The sequence below is a fragment of the Sus scrofa genome, chromosome X, assembly GCF_000003025.6.
Source record: "Sus scrofa isolate TJ Tabasco breed Duroc chromosome X, Sscrofa11.1, whole genome shotgun sequence".
In the NCBI taxonomy this organism is placed as follows: domain Eukaryota; kingdom Metazoa; phylum Chordata; class Mammalia; order Artiodactyla; family Suidae; genus Sus; species Sus scrofa.
Genome location: NC_010461.5, coordinates 12,552,521 through 12,574,969, shown reverse-complemented (window position 1 = coordinate 12,574,969; position 22,449 = coordinate 12,552,521).

The window sequence follows — 22,449 nt, the reverse complement described above, 5'->3', positions numbered from 1 at the left end:
ACTCCTCTGCAGTGACTGGAGCCACTGTGGTAGGATTCTTAACCCACTGCACCACAGTGGGAACTCCCCATTACCCCTTATTCTTAAAATGCTTGTATTCAGTACTAGATAGGTTTGGCTGCATGTAGTGGCTGACGCAATAGGAGTTTCTTTCTTTCTCATGAAATAGTCCAAAGCAGGATGTTCAGGGATAGTGTGGCGGGTCTACTCCACGAGGGCACCAACAACTATGGCCCTTCTAGCTATCTGCTCCAACACTTTATGTTGTCCTTATCTTCATGGTCTAAGAGGATCTGACACATAATCACATTCTAATCAATAAGATCAAGGAAGGGAGACAGGGGAGTGGATAAGGGCACACCTCCTTCCTTTTATGGATGGGTTGCCTGTTTCTACCTTTCTGGCCATCTCATTGGTTGGAACTTAATCATATGACCACATCTAACAACCAGGGAGGATGGGAGAAATGTAGTCTTTATTCCACAGGCCATGTGATTGGCTAAACAGGAGGCAGATTCTATTCATTTAAAAGGGGAGATTGAATACTGAGTGACAAGTAGCCATCTCTGCCTGTGCAATCTTCTTTTGCCTTTAAACTATCAAAACCCTTGCTATCTTTCAGAGTCTGTTCTGGCTCAAATTTCACATCCTCCATGAAGCAACAGGGGTGGTGGTGGGAGGTGGTGGTAGTGGTTGTGTATTAGAGAAGGAATGGAAAGCCAGGGAATGAGCTTGTGTTCACAGAAACTGTGTTTAAGACATTGGAGGACAGGATTCAGAGATCTAGGATACTGAAATAAAAATCAGATAGATTTTGAACTCCTTTTTAAACATACAGTATAATCTTAAAGTTTTTGATATGCCTCTCCCCACTTCTAGTGATGAATGAAAGCACAAAGGTATAGCTCTGCCTAACACATACTCTCAAAGTTCCCTCCAGCTTCAAAATTCCATGAGTCTTAGCTTGGAAACCTTAAAGAATTCTGATCAAACGCAGATCAAAAATCATAACAACAACAACAACAAAAGGGCCCAGGTTTAAAGCAAAATGTAGTTTAAACAAAGAATTTTTACAGAGAATCCAACTCCATCAATCCTAGATGTCACCTGTTCCACCTTCTTGCTTGGAGCTGGGAATGAGTCCTTTGATTTTCTCCCATTTGTACTTGGTTTTCTTTTTTGTTCCTAAGATTGTTCCTAAGATGGAAATTACCTCCCATTTGACCTCTAGTTCCTATGTTCCATTTACCAGTCCCCTAGAAGTGCCTTAGGGAAGCCAAGCAGCTTCCTGGATATTCATAACTTTTAGGTAGACACACAAATCCCAAGGTGACCTTCAAGATCATTGCTTTAAGTATATTTATTAAGGGCTGATTTGAAATACCATTAAATACCTGTATATCTAATCAATAATGCAAAAATCTTTATTAGTCATTAGGATAAAATAACACAGTAAACTAGTGACTTATAAAGGATTTTTTAAAAATTAAAATGGTCCCCATGTTTCTTCCAAGTCAGAAATTGAAACTACAGTATTCTCAGAAAACTCATGTATTTCATATATGCAGTTGTTTTTAAAAATAATTACTAGGAGTTCCCATCGTGGCACAGTGGTTAACGAATCCGACTAGGAACCATGAGGTTGCGGGTTCGATCCCTGCCCTTGCTCACTGGGTTGGGGATCCGGCATTGCCGTGAGCTGTGGTGTAGGTTGCAGACGCGGCTCAGATCCCGCGTTGCTGTGGCTCTGGCGTAGGCTGGCAGCTACAGCTCCGATTGGACCCCTAGCCTGGGAACCTCCATATGCAGCAGGAGCGGCCCAAGAAATGGCAAAAAGACAAAAAAAAAAAAAAATTACTAGTTTGGAATAGTTATATAAAAGGATAAGGCCCAAGTGAAGGAAGACAGACCATGTGGTAAAAGCTGCAAACAGGTGGTCCAGTTGAGTCTATGAAAGGAGTTGGGTGTAAAAAAATTCCAGTTTGTATATGAGCAATCAGAGGCTACTAAAGAAGATTTTAACATAAAGGTAAGACTATGGTAAACTGCCTCCTCTGAGCCTAGCCCCAAAACAGATGCAAAAGTGGGCCCTTTATTCCTATGCTTGTAGTCTTGTCTCTAGAGTCTAGATGGCAGCCTTGTCTGAGTGAGGGGGGATGTTGAATAATCTATGTTTAGGGATGTGTGTTGAGGGGGAGAAAGCTGGGGGTGTGTTCTGGATGGGATTGTGGGTCAAGGACACCACAGTTAAAACCAAAAGAGAATGAGATGATTTTAGTAGGGACAAATAAAATGTAAGTGGGTATGAGGACTCATGAAATAAGCAATCTGAAAAAAATTCAGAATAACAAAGAACAGGGATTTCCTATTGTTAAATGGCTTTATCTTGAAAATATACTTGTTCTGATTTGGGCAACAAAAGTGATTATCTGTCTAAGAACAGTGGGGGCTGAGCTTTGGACAGGAATGACAAGCTTATTAATAAGAGAAGACATCTCAGAAGAAAAGATGGTTAACATGGTACATTTATCTCCCTCTTTCCGAATTGAAGAGGATTTACTTAGATAAATTTTTATATGTTGGTAGAGGCTCTGAGGATGATTGAGTTAGTTTTTTATTAGAATGGCCAGTTTGGGGTAGAGAAGTTGGTAGCACATGTAAGGCAGCGTCAAGGAATGGTCCATCAAAAGAGTAAATATCACAGCTGCCTAACTTGTCAACTGTGACTTATGAAGCAGGCAGGTGGCTTTTCTCAGTCACCGTGCCCTAGAGGACGGTATCCAAATTATGCTTCTTCATCATGGTGGTTCTTGCCCTGTGGGTTCACTGACTTGCCCTCTGTGTGTCCAGATTTTTCTTAGTTCCCAGAACCAGCTGATTCCTCTTCACTTAGGATTAGGATCCCACATGTCCTATTAGCAAACTCTATATTCTGGTCAATGTATTAAAATTGCAAATAACTGTGTTTTTAGTTGCATTTTTAATGACTTGACTCACTGCAAAACATCATTTTGGTTTAATATGAAACTAAACAAGATAGTGAACTGTTTAGTGCAGTTCTTTATCTCTCCACCAAAACTCCCTCCACTAGCACCTCTTAATCCTAGAGAAATGAGGATTGAACACTTATACTGTGATTCGATACAATATGAATTGTATTAATTTGGGAGAGAGGCATCTCCCTAATGGCCACGATTTAAGATATAAGGCCTTACATAAGGTCAAGACATTTAAATTTTAGTGCCAAATAATATTGTAGTCTAGTTTAGAAGGATAACCCAAATGTCATAGAGATGAGACTCACAGTTTCCTCAAATGAGAAAGAACCTTGAAGATTTTTCAAATCAACCTCACCTATCACGGCTGCCATTTTACAATGTATTATTTCCTTGAATCACTAAACTTTTATTCATGGTAGGAAACATTATGAAGGGGTGGACTTTTAAAAATCGATGTAACACTGGTTTATAACACAGAAGTTTCATGTTTATAACATTATAATTCAACTTCTATATACACGACAGCACACTCACCACCAAAAGTCCAGGTTTCCATTCCTCATTATAAATTTGATTCATCCTCTTCCCATCCCCCTCCTTTCTGGTAATCACCAATCTGTCCTCTTGTTATCTGTGTTTTTGTTTTTGTCTTATTTGTTCATTAATTTTGTTCTTTCTATACTCTACACATGAGTGAAATCATACAGTTCTTCTCTTTCTCCATCTGACTTATTTCACTTAATGTAATACCCTCGAGATCCATCTATGTTGTTGCAAATGCAAGACTTCATCTTTTTAATAGCTGAGTAGTACTTCATTGACTCTTTGTCTATCCATCTATCTATAAAACACATCTTCTTTATTCACTCATCCTTTGATGGGCACTCAAATTGTTTCCCTATCTTAGCTACTGTAAATAATGCTGCAATGAACCTAGGGATGCATAGATCTTCTTGAATTAGTGTTTTCATTTTCTTTAGATAATTGGAATAAGAAAAAAAAATTTTTTTTTTGTCTTTTCTTTTTAGGGCTGCACTCGCGGCACATGGAGGTTCCCAGGCTAGGGGTCTAATCAGAGCTATTGCTGCTGGCCTGTGCTAGAGCCACAGCAACACCAGATCCGAGCCGTGTCTGGGACCTACACCACAGCTCACGGCAACGCCAGATCCTTAACCCACTGAGCGAGGCCAGGGATCAAACCCGCATCCTCATGGATCCTAGTCGGATTCGTTAACCACTGCACCACGACGGGAACTCCCCCCTCTGCCCATTTTTAACTGAGTTGTTTATTTTTTTTTGCCATTGAATTGTATAATTTCTTTACATATTTTGGATATTAACCCCTCAATGGATATATGATTTGCAAAAATATTTTCCCATTCCATGAGTTATCTTTTCATTCTGTTAACAGTTTCCTTTGCTGTTCAGCTTTTTAATTTGATGCAGTTGCACTTATTTTTGCTTTTGTTTCCTTTACCTGAGGAGACATACCCAAAATGACATTGCTAAGGCCAATGTAAAAGAGCATACTGCCCATGCTTTCCTCTAGCAGTTTTAAGGTTTCAGGTCTTACATTCAAGTATTTAATCCATTTTTTCAGTTAATTTTGTGTGTGGTAGAAGACAGTGGTCTAGTATCATTCTTTTGCATGTGGCTGTCCAGTCTTCCCAACATCATTTATTGAAGAGACTTTTCTTTCTCTGTCATATGTTCTTGACTCTTTTGTCATAAATTAGTTGTCTATATATATTTGTATTTATTTCTAGGCTCTCAATTCTGTTCCATTGATCTGCATGTCTGTTTTTCTGCCAATACCATGCTGTTTTGGTTACTATAGCTTTGTAGTATAATTTGATACCAGGGAGTTGAAACTTTGTTTTCTTCTTTTTTCTCAGGATTGCTTTGGCTATTCAGGGTCTTTTCAAGTTCCATACAAATTTTAGGATTTTTTTGTTCTATTTTTGTGAAAAATGTTGAGGTTTTGATAGGGATTACATTGAATCTGTAGATTTTTTTACATAATATGGACATTTTAACAATGTTAATTCTTCCAATTCACGAACATGGAATATCTTTCTATTTATTGTGTCTTTTTAAATTTCTTAAACAAAGTCTTATAGTTTTCAGTGTATAGGTCTTTCACTCCCTTTGTTAAACTTATTCCTAGGTATTTTATTCTTTTTGATGCAATTATAAATGGGATTGTTTTCTTAATCTCTCTTTCTGATAGTTTTTTGTTAGTATATAGAAATGCAACACTTTTTTGTATATTAATTTTGTACCCTGAAAATTCAAATATTTGTTTATTATTTCTAACAGTTTTTTTTGTTTTTGTTTTTTTTTTTTTGTTTTTTTTTTGCAGACTCTTTGGGGTTTTCTTTCTTTTTTTCTCTTTTGGCTGCCCCACAGCATATGGAATTCCCAGACCAGGGATCTGAGCCACAGTTGCAACCTATGCTGCAGCTGTGGCAACACTGGATACTTTAACCCCTGCACAGGGCCAGGGATCAAACCTGCATCCTAGCACTGCAGAGATGCCACTGATCCCATTGTTCCACAGTGGGAAATCCTAGGGTTTTCTATATATACAATCACGCCATCCACAAAGAGTGACAGTTTTGTTTCTTCCTATGCAATCTGGATGCCTTTTATTTCTTTTTCTTGCCTAATTGTTCTGGCTAGGACTTCCAATACTATTCCGAATAAAAGTGATAAAAGTGGGCATCCCTGTCTTGTTTCTGATCTTGGAGAAAGCACTTTCAGTTTTTCACCACAGTGTATGAAGTTGGTTGTGGATTTGTCATATATGGCCTTCATTATCCTGAGGTACATTCTTTCTATACTCATCTTTTGAGAGTTTTTAAAATAAATGGGTGTTGGATCTTATCAAACGCTTTCTGCATCTATTTAGATAATCATATGATTTTGATCCTCCATTCTGTTAATGTGGCATGTCACGCTGAACCATTCTTGCACCCCTGAAATAAATCTCACTTGGTTATAGTGTATGATCCTTTTAATATATTGCTGTGTTCAGTTTGCTAATATTTTGTTGAAGAGTTTTGCGTATATGTTCATTAGTGATACTGTTACTGGAATCTGGGTTCTTGTTCACAGACCCAAAGAATGAACTTCAAAAACACACTCACACAGGCAGCAAGCAAAAGACTTTATTACAGGCAAGCAAATAGCTCCCAGCACAGACAGTGGGGGAGGGAGGAAGAGTCCTCTCCTTCCTGTTGTTCTATGGAGGTTTTTATTTCTTAAGGATGGAGGTACCAACGCGGGGTCCAGACATCCTTCCTTTTTCCCACAGGCTTTGTCCAGTCACCTATATAAGGCCTCATCCAATAGGGGTCTTAGAGCTGGATACGCCCCATAAGTTTTATGGCCACTTTGTTCTTCTTTCCCCTAGACTGGGAGTTGCCACTCTTTACATTCTTTTGCTAACAATGAAATGTATAGTTCAGGGCTTAATGTCCACCTTGATGTAAAACAAATGTATTCTCAATAGTTAATCTTCCAACAAGCAAGTCCTGTTTGTCTAGATTTATTTTTACAAATCTTAAACCATGGACATTAATCAGGGAATATATTGAAGCCCATGTTCCTATACTAACTACCTGAATTATTATTCTGCCTCAATACTGGCCTATAATTTTCTTTTTTTGTGTTGTCTATACCTGGTTTTGGTATCAGGATAATGTTAGCCTTGTAAAATGATTTAGGAAGTGTTCCCATCTCTCCAATTTTTTGGAAGTGTTTGAGAAGGACAGGTATCCCAGAAGGATATTATGTTGCCTTTCCTAATGGATCGGATAGTTCTTACAGTGCTTCTTCACTTAAAAAAAAAAAAAAAAAAAAAAAAAAATCTGGAGTTCCCGTCATGGCGCAGTGGTTAATGAATCCGACTAGGAACCATGAGGTTACGGGTTTGGTCCCTGCCCTTGCTCAGTGGGTTAAGGATCCGGAGTTGCCGTGAGCTGTGGTGTAGGTTGCAGATGCGGCTCGGATCCCGAGTTGCTGTGGCTCTTGCGTAGGCCGGTGGCTACAGCTCCGATTGGACCCCTAGCCTGGGAACCTCCATATGCCGCGTGAGCGGCCCAAGAAATAGCAAAAAGACAAAAAAAAAAAAAAAAAAAAAAATCTGAGTTCTCTCACCTTCTACCTGAGTCTTTTTTTTTTTCTTTAGCTTTTTAGGGCTGCACTTGTGGCATATGGAGGTTCCCAGGCTAGGGGTTGAATCAGAGCTGTAACTGCTGGCCTACACCACAGCCACAGCAACACAGAATCCGAGCCACGTCTGCAACCTACACCACAGCTCACAGCAATGCAGGATCCTTAACCCACTGAGCAAGGCCAGGGATCAAACCTGCAGCCTCATGGATGCTAGTCAGACTCGTTAACTGCTGAGCCACAATGGGAACTCCTACCTGGGTCATTTCTTTTTTTTTCTTTTTCTTCTTCTTTTTTTTTGTCTTTTTTGCCTTTTCTAGGGCTGCTCCCATGGCACATGGAGGTTCCTAGGCTAGGGGGTCTAATCAGAGCTGCTGGCCTATGCCAGAGCCACAGCAACATGAGATCCGAGCCACGTCTGCGACCTATACCACAGCTCAGAGCAATGCCAGATCCTTAACCCACTGAGTGAGGCCAGGGATCGAACCTGCAACCTCATGGTTACTAGTCAGATTTGATAACCACTGTGCCACGACGGGAACTCCCTACCTGAGTCACTTCTAAATTTCCATCTTCAAGCTTGCTGATTCTCTCTTCCATATAGTCTGCTCTATTTCCAATGCTAAATGCATTCCTCATCTCATTTATTGAGTTCTTTGGCTCCAGAATTTCTGTCTGATTCTTTGTTAGAGTTTCAGTCTCTCTTGGTAAAGTATTTTTTCTGTTCATTAATTTTATTCCTTAGTGAAGTGAACCACATTTCTGAGTTTTCTCATAACGGGCTGAATTTCTTCATGACTGTTACTTTGAATTTTCCATCAGATAGATGACAATTTTCTGGAACTTTAAATTTGGTTTCTGGAAAACTGTCATTTTCTTTTTGTGAAACAATGTTACTGTGGTTTTTCATAGTGTTCGATGAGTTGTTTCTTTGCTGGCATATTTGAAGTAGTGAACACCTTTCTCATTTAGACTTTGTTTACTTCAATTCTAATAATTCAAAAGGTTGGTCATTACAGGCCTTTCTTTTGTATTTCAGTAGATGGTGCTATAGCACAAGTTTTTGTTTTCTCTTACCTGAGCCACCTCTGGCTAAATTTGAGTCTCTGCACTATCCACCCTCCACCACCTCTGCCAAAGTTGTCACTGGTACACTCATTGTTGCTTATGCCTCCAGGGTTACTGGTGCCTTGCTGCTGCTGGCACCAATGCTGTCACTGGCACTGCTACTAGGGGCACTAGGATGACAGGTGTCTCCACTACTTCTGGGGTTGCCTGGTTCATGAGACTTCCCACTGCTGCTGCCCAGTTCCCTGTGACTATGGGTACCACTATGGCCAGGAGGCCAAAGTCAAGTGTGCTGCCTCCCTTGCTGCTACAGGTTCTCTGGAGCTGCAGCTCAGCCACTACGGTTAGAGGAAGTGGGGGGGTGGATGGGTGACAGGATTGCAAGCACTGCCTCCTCTGTTCCCCCAGTTCTGCCTCCTCTATGTGTTCAAATCCACCCACCTTCAAAGGTAAAGATGTGTGGATCTCTCCAGTGTCCTAGTGTTTTGGGCAGAGAAACCTTTGTTGAGTTATGGATATTTTACTAGTTGTAAATTGAAGGAGAGACAAAGAGAGCACCTCACACTGCCATGATGCTGACATCCAAGGTAGACTTTTCTAAACAATTATACAATTAATAAACTTCACATTAAAGAATACAGTAATATTAGAAATTCATGAGAAAAAAACATAAAAGACTGTTCAGTATGATAATGTGTGCTGAATGACAAGGAAAAGAATTATTAAAAAGACTATATGTTGCTCAAAGTAGTAAAAAAAATACTCATAGTTTAAGTTTCCTTCTTTTATCTTCATCTCTGAGGAAAGAAATCTATTAAGGCACTTTTGTTCCATCTGTGTGTTGAAAATTATAAACTTAATGCTAAAAGTATTTTATAGAAGAAAAGTTTATATGCAATTTTAAAGCAATTCAGTAGATTATTTCCATATAGAATAACTAAAAGTAGAAGATAAAGTGGAATTTAAACCAAGTATAACTGTTCAAATTTTACTCTTTTTTTTGGAGAGTAAGTGAAATTGAATGTGCAACCTAAGCAGGCCTGGAGCTATGGACATCTTTTTTTAAAAGTATGTGCATATGTATTGAGAAAAATTTTAAACTATTAAGTCACTATTTTAAAACAATTCCCGAGTTGCTTTCTCATGCTGACTTAAATTATTATTTTAAATAGACACAAAAAGAAAATAGTGACATTGTGACCTAGAATGAGCCTCTGAACCTCTCTCCATTCCTTCATCTATGATAGAAAAAGGTTAAATTAAAATAAAATAAAGGTCTAAGGACCAATATTTTCTTTAGATACTTCTGTTTCATAAAATAAAAGCCAAGGGGCTTGAGGATTTTTACTTTTATTGAAGCCTTTATGTATAATAGTATTTAAATTCTTTAATAAATAGTTTCATTTAAGTCAGTGGGCTCATGGTGTGTGTGTGTGTGTGTGTGTGTGTATAAATAACCACTTCTAACATCTAGCTGTTCAAATGAAATCCTTGGAGTCAGCCATAATTGGCCCCACTGTTTTCCTTATCCTCACAATCAGTTATTCAAGTCATGGCTCCTCTACCCTCAAAGGAGATTCCACATTCGACGACTTCTCACTGCTGCCACTGCCAACATCATTATCCAAGTTCATCAACTCTCCTCTAACTCCAGAGCCTCCTAACTGCTTTTCTACTTTCTCTCCCTACAGCCCCCTTGTCTGTTCTCCACAGAGCAACCTTTGAGAACTCTGTAAAACCAAATCAAACCATGTCACTCTCCTACTCATTATCCTCCAATGGCTTTCCCTGTTATACTCAGAATAAAATTCAAACTCCTTCCAAAGGCTGAACTGTTTTATATAACTGGCCCATGCCCTTCTCTCTGACTCTCCCTCGTTCTGCTCTGGCCACCCTCCGCCTATCCCATCTCCATCCTGGTCTCTGCAAGTGCCAAGCATCATGTCCCAAAAGATGTTGTTTCTGACCATCTCATCAAAAACAGCCACCAGCTGCCCACTCAGTGTCCATCTCTTCTTGCCTTTTTTTCTGCCTAACACTTGTCATTACCTTCTATAATATGGCTGTTTTCCTTCTTATGAATTTATTTATTTAAAAAAAAATTTTTTAGGGCTGCACCCATGGCATATGGAAGTTCCCAGGATAGGGGTCAAATCAGAGCTGCAGCTCTACTGGCCTATACCACAGCCACAGCAATGCCAGATCCGAGCTACATCTGCTACCTACTCTGCAGCTTGTGGCAATGCCAGATCCTTAACCCACTGAGTGAGGCCAGGTATCAAACCTGGGTCCTCATGGATATCGGTCATGTTTTTAACTTGCTGAGCCACAACAGGAAAACCCCTTCTCATGAATTTCTAATATTACTATATTGTTGATTATAAAGTTTCTTAATTATGTGACAGCTTAGAAAAGTCTACCTATTTACAAAGTTTTCTTTTTTTTCTTTTTCTTTTTTTGTCTTTTGTCCTTTTTAGGGCCACACTTGCGGCATATGGAGGTTCCCAGGCTAGGGGTCTAATCCAAGCTGCTGCTGCCGGCCTACGCCAGAGTCACAGCCATGCCAGATGCGAGCTGCATCTGTGACCTACACCACAGCTCACGGCAATGCCGGATCCTTAACCAACTGAGCGAAGCCAGGGATCGAACCCACAACCTCATGGTTCCTAGTCAGATTCACTTCCGCGGCACCACGACAGGAACTACTTTTTTTTTTTTTTTTTTTTTGTTCTTATTTACAGTTTTCTGACATGAATAAAAGTTTAATGGTTCCGATAAGAGTTTAAAGCAGATAACAGATCTCAGTTGTCTGTCTTTTTTTTTGGCTGTGCCTGTGGCATATGGAAGTTCCTGGGCTAGGGACTGAACCTGCACCGCAGTTGTGGCCTGTGCCACAGCTGTGGCAATGCTGGATCCTTAATCCATTGTGCCACAAGGGGACTTCCTTGGTTTTCTTTTATCTTCAAAACTGCAGTGGTGGTGGTGAAGTTGGCTTAAAACCCTTCATTGTCTGTCTGTCCTTGCTAGAATGCAAGTTCAAGAGGATATGGACTTTTTCCGCCTTGTTCACTGCTATGTTTCCCATTTGGTATATAGAAAATGTTCAGCATGAAGAGAATGCTTAGTGCATATAGCAGAGATAACTAATTAATTAATTAAGAGGATGTGTATATACTCACGTATGCAATGACCTTGGGGCAGCTGGAAAACCTGGGTTCACTACCTCTTACCACATCCCTTTACCCATTTACCTTCCAAACACTTATCATTTCCTAGTTTTATGTCATGTGAAAATGGCCTCTTTCCAGATAGAGAAACCAATAAAACACAGTGGCAAGGGCCCTGTCATGAGAAACATGTACTGGGATCTATGGGAACATATATGGCAGATATATAACCCAGACTGGCTGGCACTGGTATGAAAAGAAGAAGAGGCAGAGTCAAGGACTCTTCTGAGAGGAGGTGGTACTTCAGTGAGTCAGGCAAAGCAAAGTGGGGAGCAGATTCTAGCACATGAGAGAGAAAGCTAATAAGCTGACAATCAAGTCAGCTGGGGGGTGATGTGTCTCTCAAAACTGAGAGTAAATGAGGAGAAAAAGGTTTGAAGGGAAAGATGAGGAGTTCAGTTTCAGTAATTTTTCTTGCCTTGGACCAATGTACCAGTTCAGTGGTGTAATTGATCAGTGCTCTAGCCAGCAACAGGTCTGGAGAACGAAACCCAACAAAAATATTTCTTAGTTCTTCACACAGTAGGCCTGTAAGTCATCCAACTGACAACTTCTGTGACTTGGCACAATGTGTGCCACATAATAATTATTTACATATAGATATGTACAAGTTATAAAATTGATCTTTATGAATTTGGGGGAAGAAAAAAAAGATCAAAATCATACTCTTACAAAACTGACTGAAATAAAAAGCTTTTCCAAACTATATTACATTAATTTCTCATTTATATATTTAACAACATCAGATTCAAAGCACACCCCCTGAGAAAAGATTAGGGAATCATTTCTGACCTTCCTCACTGCCAGCATTCTCTGATGTTATTGACAAGTGTTCTCCTTTCAAAAGGCTGCAGCCCACATAATTCCTTTCATCTTCATTTTCACAGAGAAAGTTAATACCTAATTAAAATGCCAACTCAACTAAAGATGAAAATCTCAAGTCAGTATTGACACCATTGAAAAAAATAGCTAACAACACAGACTCGACTATTTTTATAGTTTTTAAAAAAACCAGAATCTAATATTGTTTATGATGCTGCCCACCAACCAGGGAGACAGGACTGAATCACTTGGATCTGTCTCTCTGTGTGCTATAAAAAGGAGCTTAATGTTCTGGTCAGGAACCACTGAAACGTAGTATTGATTTTCCGTGCTCAATTTCTTTCCCAAGTCTTGGTCTTTCACTTGAAGATAATTTCATTACTATGAGGAAGCTTGGGCACACAGAATGAACAGCAGGAACTAAGTTGTGTAAATGGATTCGACCTCTTACTTCCATTTGCTAGCTTAGCCAGGCTGTCTTCCTCAGTTAGAACACGGGTGCTTCATCCTCCTCTAGAGGAGGATCCTTTTAAACATGCACAGGGCTTTGAAGGGTTTAAAATTACCTCCCACAGCAAATAATTAGCTGAATATCCATGGGCAAATTGATGAAATTTCAGATCTTGCTTTCCAATTTTTTAACAGCTTTCTTTCCATTTAAAGTATTTTATTTGTTGATAACTGAGGCTCTTCCCAATTATTTGTTTCTGAGGCAGAAACAAATTGGTTCAATGACAATTCAATCCCTGTATTTTTGTGTGGTAGCCTACTCTTGAGCAACCATGCTCTTGATCACATTTCTCCTATAAGAAGGTTGAAATTAGACTGGAAATTGTGGGGATGGTTCCAGTAGGAGAGCAAGAAATTAGAATGAGAAACCAGAGTTGCTCACTTCCTTCTGGATTTTCAACGTGACTTTATTTGTTTGTTTGTTTGTTTGTTTGTTTATGTAGTAGATGTGAATTCCCAAGTCATTAGACAAATTGACATTCAAAAAGAATGTAAAAAAGGGAAAAGATTATGAGCAATGATTTATAAAATATATTCCTAATGTCTCAAAAAACACACAGTCAATAGACATGCACTTAGTACTCTCACACACTGTTGCAAATATTGATACAACTTTTTTGAGAGGTAGTTGAGCAATAAGAATCAGGAGCCTTAAAATTATTCAGGTCTTTTGATGTCATAATTAGTTCCACTTTTAGGAATTTCTCCTTAGCAAAGTAATGAGAAACAAACAAAAAGATTTCTGTAAAAGTATGGTCTTCAAAAGGAAAAAACAAAAACAATGAAAATGCCCAGCCAATGGATAACTTACATAAATTAATTTGGACTATTAATTCATTGTTTTTTCAACAAATATGTACTAAACTCCTGTTATATGCCAACCATCTTTCAGATACTTGGGAAAACAAAAGGAAACAAGATAAAAAAGATTCCTGCCCTCGTTGAACCTACATTCCAAAGGAGAAAACAGCAAAAGCCAAGTAAATTGGCAAATGAATAAAGATAATTTCACGAAGTGTCAAGTGCTAAGAAGAAAAAAAAGTGATGTGCTGGAGGCATTCGATAGTAAAGAAATATCTTTTCATAATGTGTTTAGTGGTAAAAGTTAAAATATAAAACCTGATTCTAACTATAAAATCAGATGCTTAAAATATCCTTGAAGAAAATGTTTAATTTTATCTGGGTTGTGGAATTTGGGATATTGTTTCAGATAGAATAAGCCAGGTTTTGCTGCAATAACAAATCACTTTACTATTTTAAGGGCTTTAAATAGAAAAAGTTTGTTCTTGGTTATGCAGGTTCTGTTGCTGGTTCTAGGTGAGTCTCTTAGTTAAACTGACTTTAGAAAATTTAACCATCACAAGAAACAAGGAACACTGGGCAAAAAACTAAGGGTGTGTGCTTATTTTAAAGCAGTGGTTCTCAACTGGAAATGATTTTTCCCCCAGGGGACATCTGACAAAGTCTGAAGGCATTTTTGGTTGTCGGTTGTAAGAGGTGGGGGGTGAGGAGGGTACTGTGGGCATCTAGTGAACAGAGGTCAAAGATGCTGCTGAACATCTTACACTGCACAGAACAGTGCCCCAGACACACACACACACACACACACACACACACAAAACAAATAATTTTTCTGCCCCATATGTCAGCAGTGTTGATGTTAAGAAAGCCTGCTTTAGATGAGGTCCATAGCTGCTGCCTGAGGATATCTCTGAGATCCAAAAGCATTCTGGAAACTGAAGTTTTCTGCTCACTTATCCATCAACAACACAGAAAACATGGGATAGACCATGATGGAAAATAATATTTTTTTAGAAAAAGAATGTAAAAACAACAACAATGCATTCAGCCTCCTGGATTCTCACTATATTCCTACTAACTTTCTAAGTGGGGTGAGCTGGCTTTGCCTTCTTCTCCTCTCTGGGCATTAGGGAGTCTACGCACACCGATTTCATAATAACCCTCTGCATGGAAGCCTGGTGTTGATGTGAAGCATTAGTCACTGAATCTCACCAAAGCTCATCAGCTCTTCCAGCCAAATTTTCCTCTTTGCCCAGATTTAAATAAAGCCTTTCTTTAAGAGCTCTTCTAAAAGCAATCCAATGAGATGCTACAAAGTATGCCAAATCCAATTACTTTCTTCATCCTTGCCTATTATTTGGAAAAAACAATCCTCCCTAAGCCACTAAGGTCATTCAGAAAACATGCCAAGGTGACCACATTAAAGGAAGTGGAATTTTAATGAAGGTCTTGACACCCACAAAGTACTAATGAGAGGGCAGGGTTGGCCTCTTAGTCAAAAGTCTCAAGTGTGCCCAGAATATTAACAGACATTCTTTATCCTGAGGCAAATGGCTCTCTCACAACAACAAAGATGATCCACTAATGCCTGATTCAGATGCTTTGTCACAGAATGAATCAGCAGAGCCGTTAATAAGTACTGCAATAGTAAACAACATGAACAGTACTGGTTTTCAATGTGTCCTCTATTTTCATGGAGGCAATTTTCTTCTGACCCAGAAGTCGATATGTGCCCACTGTGGTGATGTTTTCTACCTCTCACCAAGTAAAGTCCATTAACCTGGCTAGGCAAGGAGCATTAGCGATGCTATGGAAGCCACAGGCGAGGAGCAGAGAAAGGGGTCTGCCGGAGAGTGCTCTCACCCTGTGCAGTCCAGCTCTCTTACCCAATACACGAATGGTAATGCTGAAGACAGGTGCATTCATTTTCCATGATGCATAACAAATTACCACGAACGAAATGGCTTAGAACAACATACATTTGTTATCCAACGGTTTTCATGGGTCCTTAGCTGGGTCCTCAGCAATCAAGGTATTGTTAAGGACAGTGATCGCCTCTGGGACTCAAGGACTTCTTCCAGGTTCGTTCTGGTTATTGGCAGAATTTGGGTCCTTATGGTTCGAGGACTGAGCCTCTCAACTCCTAGAGGCCACCCCTTTTCATAGGTTGTTCACAATATGGCCATTTGCTTCCTCAAGGCTGGGCCTGTTTAAAGTCTCTTCCTTCAGTGAAGATCTGGACCTTCTTTTAAAGGGTTCCCCGATTAGGTCAAGCCCACTCTGGATGTTTTCCCTGTTGATGACTCAAAGTCAACTCCTTAGGGACCTTTATTATGTCTGCAAAATTCCTCCACCTTTGCCATATTCTCTTGGTTTCAAACAAGTCATAGGTTCTACCCACATTCAAGAGAGGACTACCCCAAGGTGTGGATTCTATGAGAGAATTATGGGAATAACCTGAGAATTCTGCCTCCCAGAACAAGCCTGTGAATGTTTAAGCTGACAGCACTGACCGGGAAAGAGAGTAAAGATGTTGGATGTCGGAGTCCATATTCTATCCAATAGGATGCCAGCTTGGAATAAGTCAAAAATAGCAAAAAGAAACTAGAGCCCTGGGAGTTCCCACTGTGGCTCAGCAGTTAACAAATCTGAATGGTATGCATGACGATGAGGGTTTGATCCCTGGCCTTGCTTAGTGGGTTAATGATCCAGCGTTGCCGTGAGCTGTGGTGTAGGTTGAAGACGCGGCTTGGATTCCAAGTTGCTGTGGTGTAGGTTGAAGACGTGGCTTGGATTCCAAGCCACTGGCCTCTGCTGTAGGCCAGTGGCTTCAGCTCTGATTGGATCCCTAGCCTGGGAACCTCCATACGCCGTGGGTGCGGCCCTAAAAAGGCCAAAAATAGAAAAGAAAAAGAAACTAGAGACCTATATTTAGCTTTTAACATAGAAGGGCTGGCTTAAAACTGGTTCCTAAAGAAAGACCTGGGGGGTTTAACTGTTTATAAGTACAATAAATAATGTTTGTAAAATGTAATTTTTTGAAACCTCAAAATGCAATTTATAGAGCAATAAAAAATACATAATGGCTTGGGAATTCCCGTCATGGTGCAGTGGAAACGAATCCAACTAGGAACCATGAGGATGCGGGTTCGATCCCTGGCCTTGCTCAGTGGGTTAAGGATCCAGCGTTGCCGTGAGCTGTGGTGTAGGTCACAGACGCAGGTTGGATCTGGTGTGGCTGTGGCTGTGGCTGTGGCTGTGGCTGTGGCTGGCAGCTGTAGCTCCAGTTCAGCCCCTAGCCTGGGAACTTCCATAAGCTGCATGTGCAGCCCTAAAAAGCTTAAAAAAAAAAAAAAACCCACAAAAAAACAAAAACATAGTGACTAGATCAAGAAAGAAAATATAAACAGTGGGCTTGATACTGCACATGCCAAATCATATCTGGAAAATTTTTTGGCAGCTCTATGTTGACATTTTAAGCTGACCATTGCTCTAATGAAACACTGAAATCAAATCATATGAAAAATGCTTGAAGGAACGATGGATGTTTATAAAAGAAATTGAAGAGGAAACAGAACTGCAATGTGTAAGAGTTGAGGAGGCAGAAATAAGACTTACAGATGAAAGTTACAAGAAAACACATTTCCCTTCAGTATAAGAAATACATATATCTAATATTTAGAGTTGTACACAAAGGAAATTACTTATGGGGAAGGGAATTCATATTTAAGGCTAATCTTATCCCCGGATGCTCTTGATTCCTTTCCCACCTCCATTAATAATGTGCTTTCTCATTTTTATCTTTACACATCTTCATCTTCTCTTTGGTGATCATGCAATGCTCCCATCACATACACAAAGGAAACTTCCTCGGCCTCATGTTCCACCAAGCTACCACCTCTTTCTCTCATCCTCTTTGAAGCCTGACTTTTTGAGAGAGTGGTACGCCCCTGTGATCTGCTCTCCATAACCTTCACTCCCGTCAGTCCACCTAGTCTGACTCCTGCCCCCACCAAGCCACACAAACTGATCTTTGTAATGTCACTATGGATAAATGCCCTTTGCAATTTCTCTTACATGACGCTGTTGACCACATCCTCCTTTTTGAAATCACCTCTTTCCTTGGTTTCTCTGACATTACACTCTCTTGCCACCTCTCTGATTCCTCTGGCCACTCTTCTAAACTTCCTTTGTGGTCTCCCTCACATCTGATGCACACCAATGCTCACTGATGCTCCAGCAGGCTCTGCCTGGGGTTTACTCTGTTCTCATTCTCTGCATATTCTTTGTTATATGAGTGACCCTTGTGGTTCTAACTGCCATTTACACATTGTGAGACCTTACTTCTAATGTAGCTCACTCTCTTCTGAAATCCATGTTCTCTCTCTCCAAAGACCAACTGAATGGCTTTACTGGAAAACCCTAGAGTCAACTGAAACTCAATGTAGCCAAATTTGAACTCATAATCCCTCACCTCAGCCCACTACCCTCGAAACCTCTTTCCTGCAGGTTCTCCATTTCAGAGAATGGTTGGCAGGATGGCCCCACCCTCATCCTTACTGGCTCTCCCTAGTCCATCAGTCCACAAATCCTTGCCAGATTCATCTAATCTTCTCCTTTCCCATTGATACTACCTTAAATCAAACCATTAACTTCTACCTGGATTAGTTCGTCAGCATCATTGTTAACTTCACTAACATTTTTACTGAATGATTATCATGTACCAGGGCCTGTTCTAATACCAGGTATATGTTCATCTCTTCTTCAAAGCAAACCTATGAGAACAGACACTCTTATATTTCCCATTTTGTAGAGGTGGAAATTGGGAAACAAAGGCCCAGAGAGATTAAAGACCCTCCCCATGTTCACACACCTAGTAAGTGAAAAATCAGGATATGGATCTGCAAGCTTAAACAGTAGGGGCCGAATTAATTTTCTTTGAATTAATAAACTAGACTAAATTCTAGTTGATTGGCTAGAGAAGAGATTTTTGCTGTGGGTGAAAGATTAGACTACAGGAGTATTTCTCAATTTTTTTTTTTTTAACCTTTTCTAGGGATGCTCCCACGGCATATGGAGGTTCCCAGGCTAGGGGTATAATCAGAGCTGTAGCCACCAGTCTACACCAGAGCCACTGCAACGCGGGATCCAAGCCGCATCTGTGACCTACACCACAGCTCACGGCAACGCTGGATCGTCGACCCACTGAGCAAGGCCAGGGATCGAACCGAACCGGCAACCTCATGGTTCCTAGTCGGATTCGTTAACCACTGCGCCACGACAGGAACTCCTGAAGAATCTTTTAAAATTTCCTGTCGATTGTGGTCTCGTATTTTTGTATAATACAATATCATGTGCTTGGCTTTCACAGCAATATTGAATATAACAAAAGTTTCTGAACACTTACATTTCTGTACTCATTGTCATGGTCCAGTAAGAGACTGTCAATGGGCATCAGGCTGTGGACTATACTTTGAGTTCTACTGGGACCCTTCCAACACTAATATTTTATATTCTGTAGCATCCTAAACAAGACTCAAAGGGAAAGAGTCTGTTCTGTTCAGAGTTTACATTAAGCTAGTGAGAATCATCTGCTCTAAACACACCAACTAGCATAGAGGTATATGCTAAGGGCTATGGTGAGAAAATCACACACACATCTAAAAAGATGCAGAATACATGTTCCTCAACCCTAGAGAGCATAAATCTAGTAGTGGAGATTTGACTAATAACCCCAAAATGTGGAAAAGAAAAGAGTATAATTGAGAATATGTCCTATAAAAATACAGAAACAGAAGACCTCATTCAGGTGACAATTATTAAGGGATATTTCAAAAATGGAATACTGTTCAACAGTTTTTTAAAAACTGAGACTTGCTAATACATACTGAAATTGAAATATATCGAAGAGATTTTTTTAACTGAAAAAAAAGCAGCCCAATGATACTTCCAACTTTATATCCAATGAGGAACTTGTATTTGGAATATACAAAGAAACCTTGTAACTCATTTATAAAAAGGATAAATAACCCAATTTTGAAATTGGCAAAACATCTAAATAGACATTTCTCCAAAGAAGATACAAAAATGGCCAATAAGCACATGAAAATATGTTCATCATCATTAGTCACTAAGGACATGCAAATCCAAAGTACAATGAAATTCCACTTAATACCTTTCAGGACAGTTATAATAAAACAACAGACAATAACAAGAGTTACTGTCGTGGCTAAGCAGTTAATGAACCTGACTAGTATCCATGAGGATGAGGGTTCGATCCCTGGCCTTGCTCAGTGGGTTAAGGATACAGCACTGCCATGAGCTGTGGTGTAGGTCACAGATGCAGCTGGGATCTGGCATTGCTGTGGCTATAGTGTAGACAGGCAGCTGTAGCTCCAATTCAACCCCTAGGCTGGGAACCTCCATATGCTGCAAGCTCGGCCCTAAAAAGACCAAAAAACAAACAAAAAAAACCCCAAACAATAACAACTGAAGAAATTGGAACTCTTATATATTGTTGTTGGAAATGTGCAATGGTGCAGCCACTTTAGAAAACAATATGGTAGTTCCTTGAAATGTTAAACACAGAATGACTGCATGACTCAGCAATTCCACCCTAGATATATATATGCAAGAGAGATTAAAACATACATCCCCACAAATGTTCATAGCAACACTATTCCTAATTGCTAAAAAGTAGAAACAACTCTAATGACCACGAATAGACAGACAAATGATGCACAGATAAACAAATGATGGAAGAAGGATGGCATATCCATAGGATACAATATTGTTTGTTAATAAACAGAAATGAAGTACAAGGTACAGAATGGATGAGCCTTGCACACATGATGCTAAGTGAAAGAAACCATACACAAAAGAACATATATTGTATGATTCCATTTATATGACATGTTGAGAATAAGCAAATCCATATGCACAGAAAATAGCTTAGCAGTTGTCAGGGACTGAGGGGAGGAGGTGGGGAGTGACTGCTAATGGGCACTGGGTTTCTTTTTGGGGTGATGAAAATGTTCTGAAATTAGATTGTGGTGGCTGCACTCTGTGAACATATTAAGAACCACTAAAATTTACATTTTAAATGGGTAAAATGTATGCATTTTAATTATATCTCAATAAAGCTGTTAAAAATAATTGCCACTGCCAGTTCTTTGAAGCAATTCAGAGACAGATGAGTGTTGATCTGTTGAAATAACTTCTATGTTTTGGGTTTTTTTTGCTTTTTAGGGCCGCACTCTCGGCATATGGAGGTTCCCAGGCTAGGGGTCGAATGAGAGCTACAGCTGCTGGCTTACGCCACAGCCTTAGCAACGTGGGATCCTTAACCCAATGAGCAAGGCCAGGGATTGAACGCACATCCTCGTGGATCCTAGTCAGGTTCCTTAACCGCTGAGCCACGAAGGGAACTCCATAAAATAACTTCTATGTTTTTATGCATCTCTAAACTTTAAGTCGTGACCCGTAGTTCACTAATTCAACCAGTATTACAAAAAGTAAAGGATTAAAAGTGAGAGCAAGTTTATCTGCATAGGCATAGCTTAGTGAAATGCCCCAGTCAAAGAATTAGTATAACAGGTTGAGGCAAGACAATGTTTTATTAAAACAACAACTGGGGAATTCCTGTCCTGGCTCAGCAGTAACAAACCCAACCACTATTCATGAGGACGCAGATTTGATCCCTGGCCTCGCTCAGTGGCTTAAGGATCCAGCGTTGCCGAGAGCTGTGGTGTAGGTCACAGATGTGGCTCAGATTGCTCACTGCTGTGGCTGTGGTGTAGGCCGACAGCTGTAGCTCTGATTGGACCCCTAGCCTGGGAACCTCCATATGCCGTGGGAACAGCCCTAAAAAGACAAAAATAAATAAATAAATAAAATAATTGGCCCTTTAAAATACAAGTTCCTCTCCTGTCTTCGAAAATTAACAGCTATTCAGGTATTTTTATTTCTGAAACCGAAGTGTTTTGGCAGTTCCTAATTGTGAGATAAATGAAACATCTCTGGAAAATCCCTTGAATAGGAACCATTCCCTAAAGTCTTAGCCAGAGCTCACTCCAGGCAGGCAAGAGGTTGAACAGGTAACGTGACCATCACTTGAATACATGACTTATTCACTCCAGGTTCTTGCACACTCACACATGTTTGAAACCCAAACATGTTCTTCAATTTTAGTTTGAAATCATTTAAAATTTAGAGAAAAGTTGCAAAAATAGTAAAAAGAACTTCCATGTATCCATTATCCATACCCACACTCACTACTTTCAGTAATTTGTCACATTTGCTTTATCATATTCTCTCTCTCTCCCTCCCCTCTACACACACACTTCTTTTTTCCTGAACCTTTTGCAGATAGCAGGCACATTCACCCCTTAATCCTTCAGTGTGGATTTCCTAAATATCCTAATATATTCCTAACATATAACCTTACATAACCACAGTGCAGTTGTTGAAATTAGAAAACTGAGCATTGATGCAGTATTTTTATCTAATCTATAGTTTGTGTTCCAATTTTACTGATTCTTCCAACAATGTACTTCAAAGCATTTCTTTTTCTTAGTCCAGTATCCAGTCCAGGATTACACGTTGCTTTTAGACGGCAAGTATATTTAGTCTCCATCAATCTGGAACAGTTCCTAAGCCTTTTATTTATTTTTTTGTCTTGCATCAATATTTTTACTCCATTATTTTTTAAGAGTATGGGCCAGTTATCTTATAGAATGACCCTTGATATGGGTTTATCTAACGTTTTCTCATGATTTGATTCGAGTGATGCATGGTTGGCTGGAACACCACAGGAGTGATGCGTCTTTCTCAGATCTCATATCCAG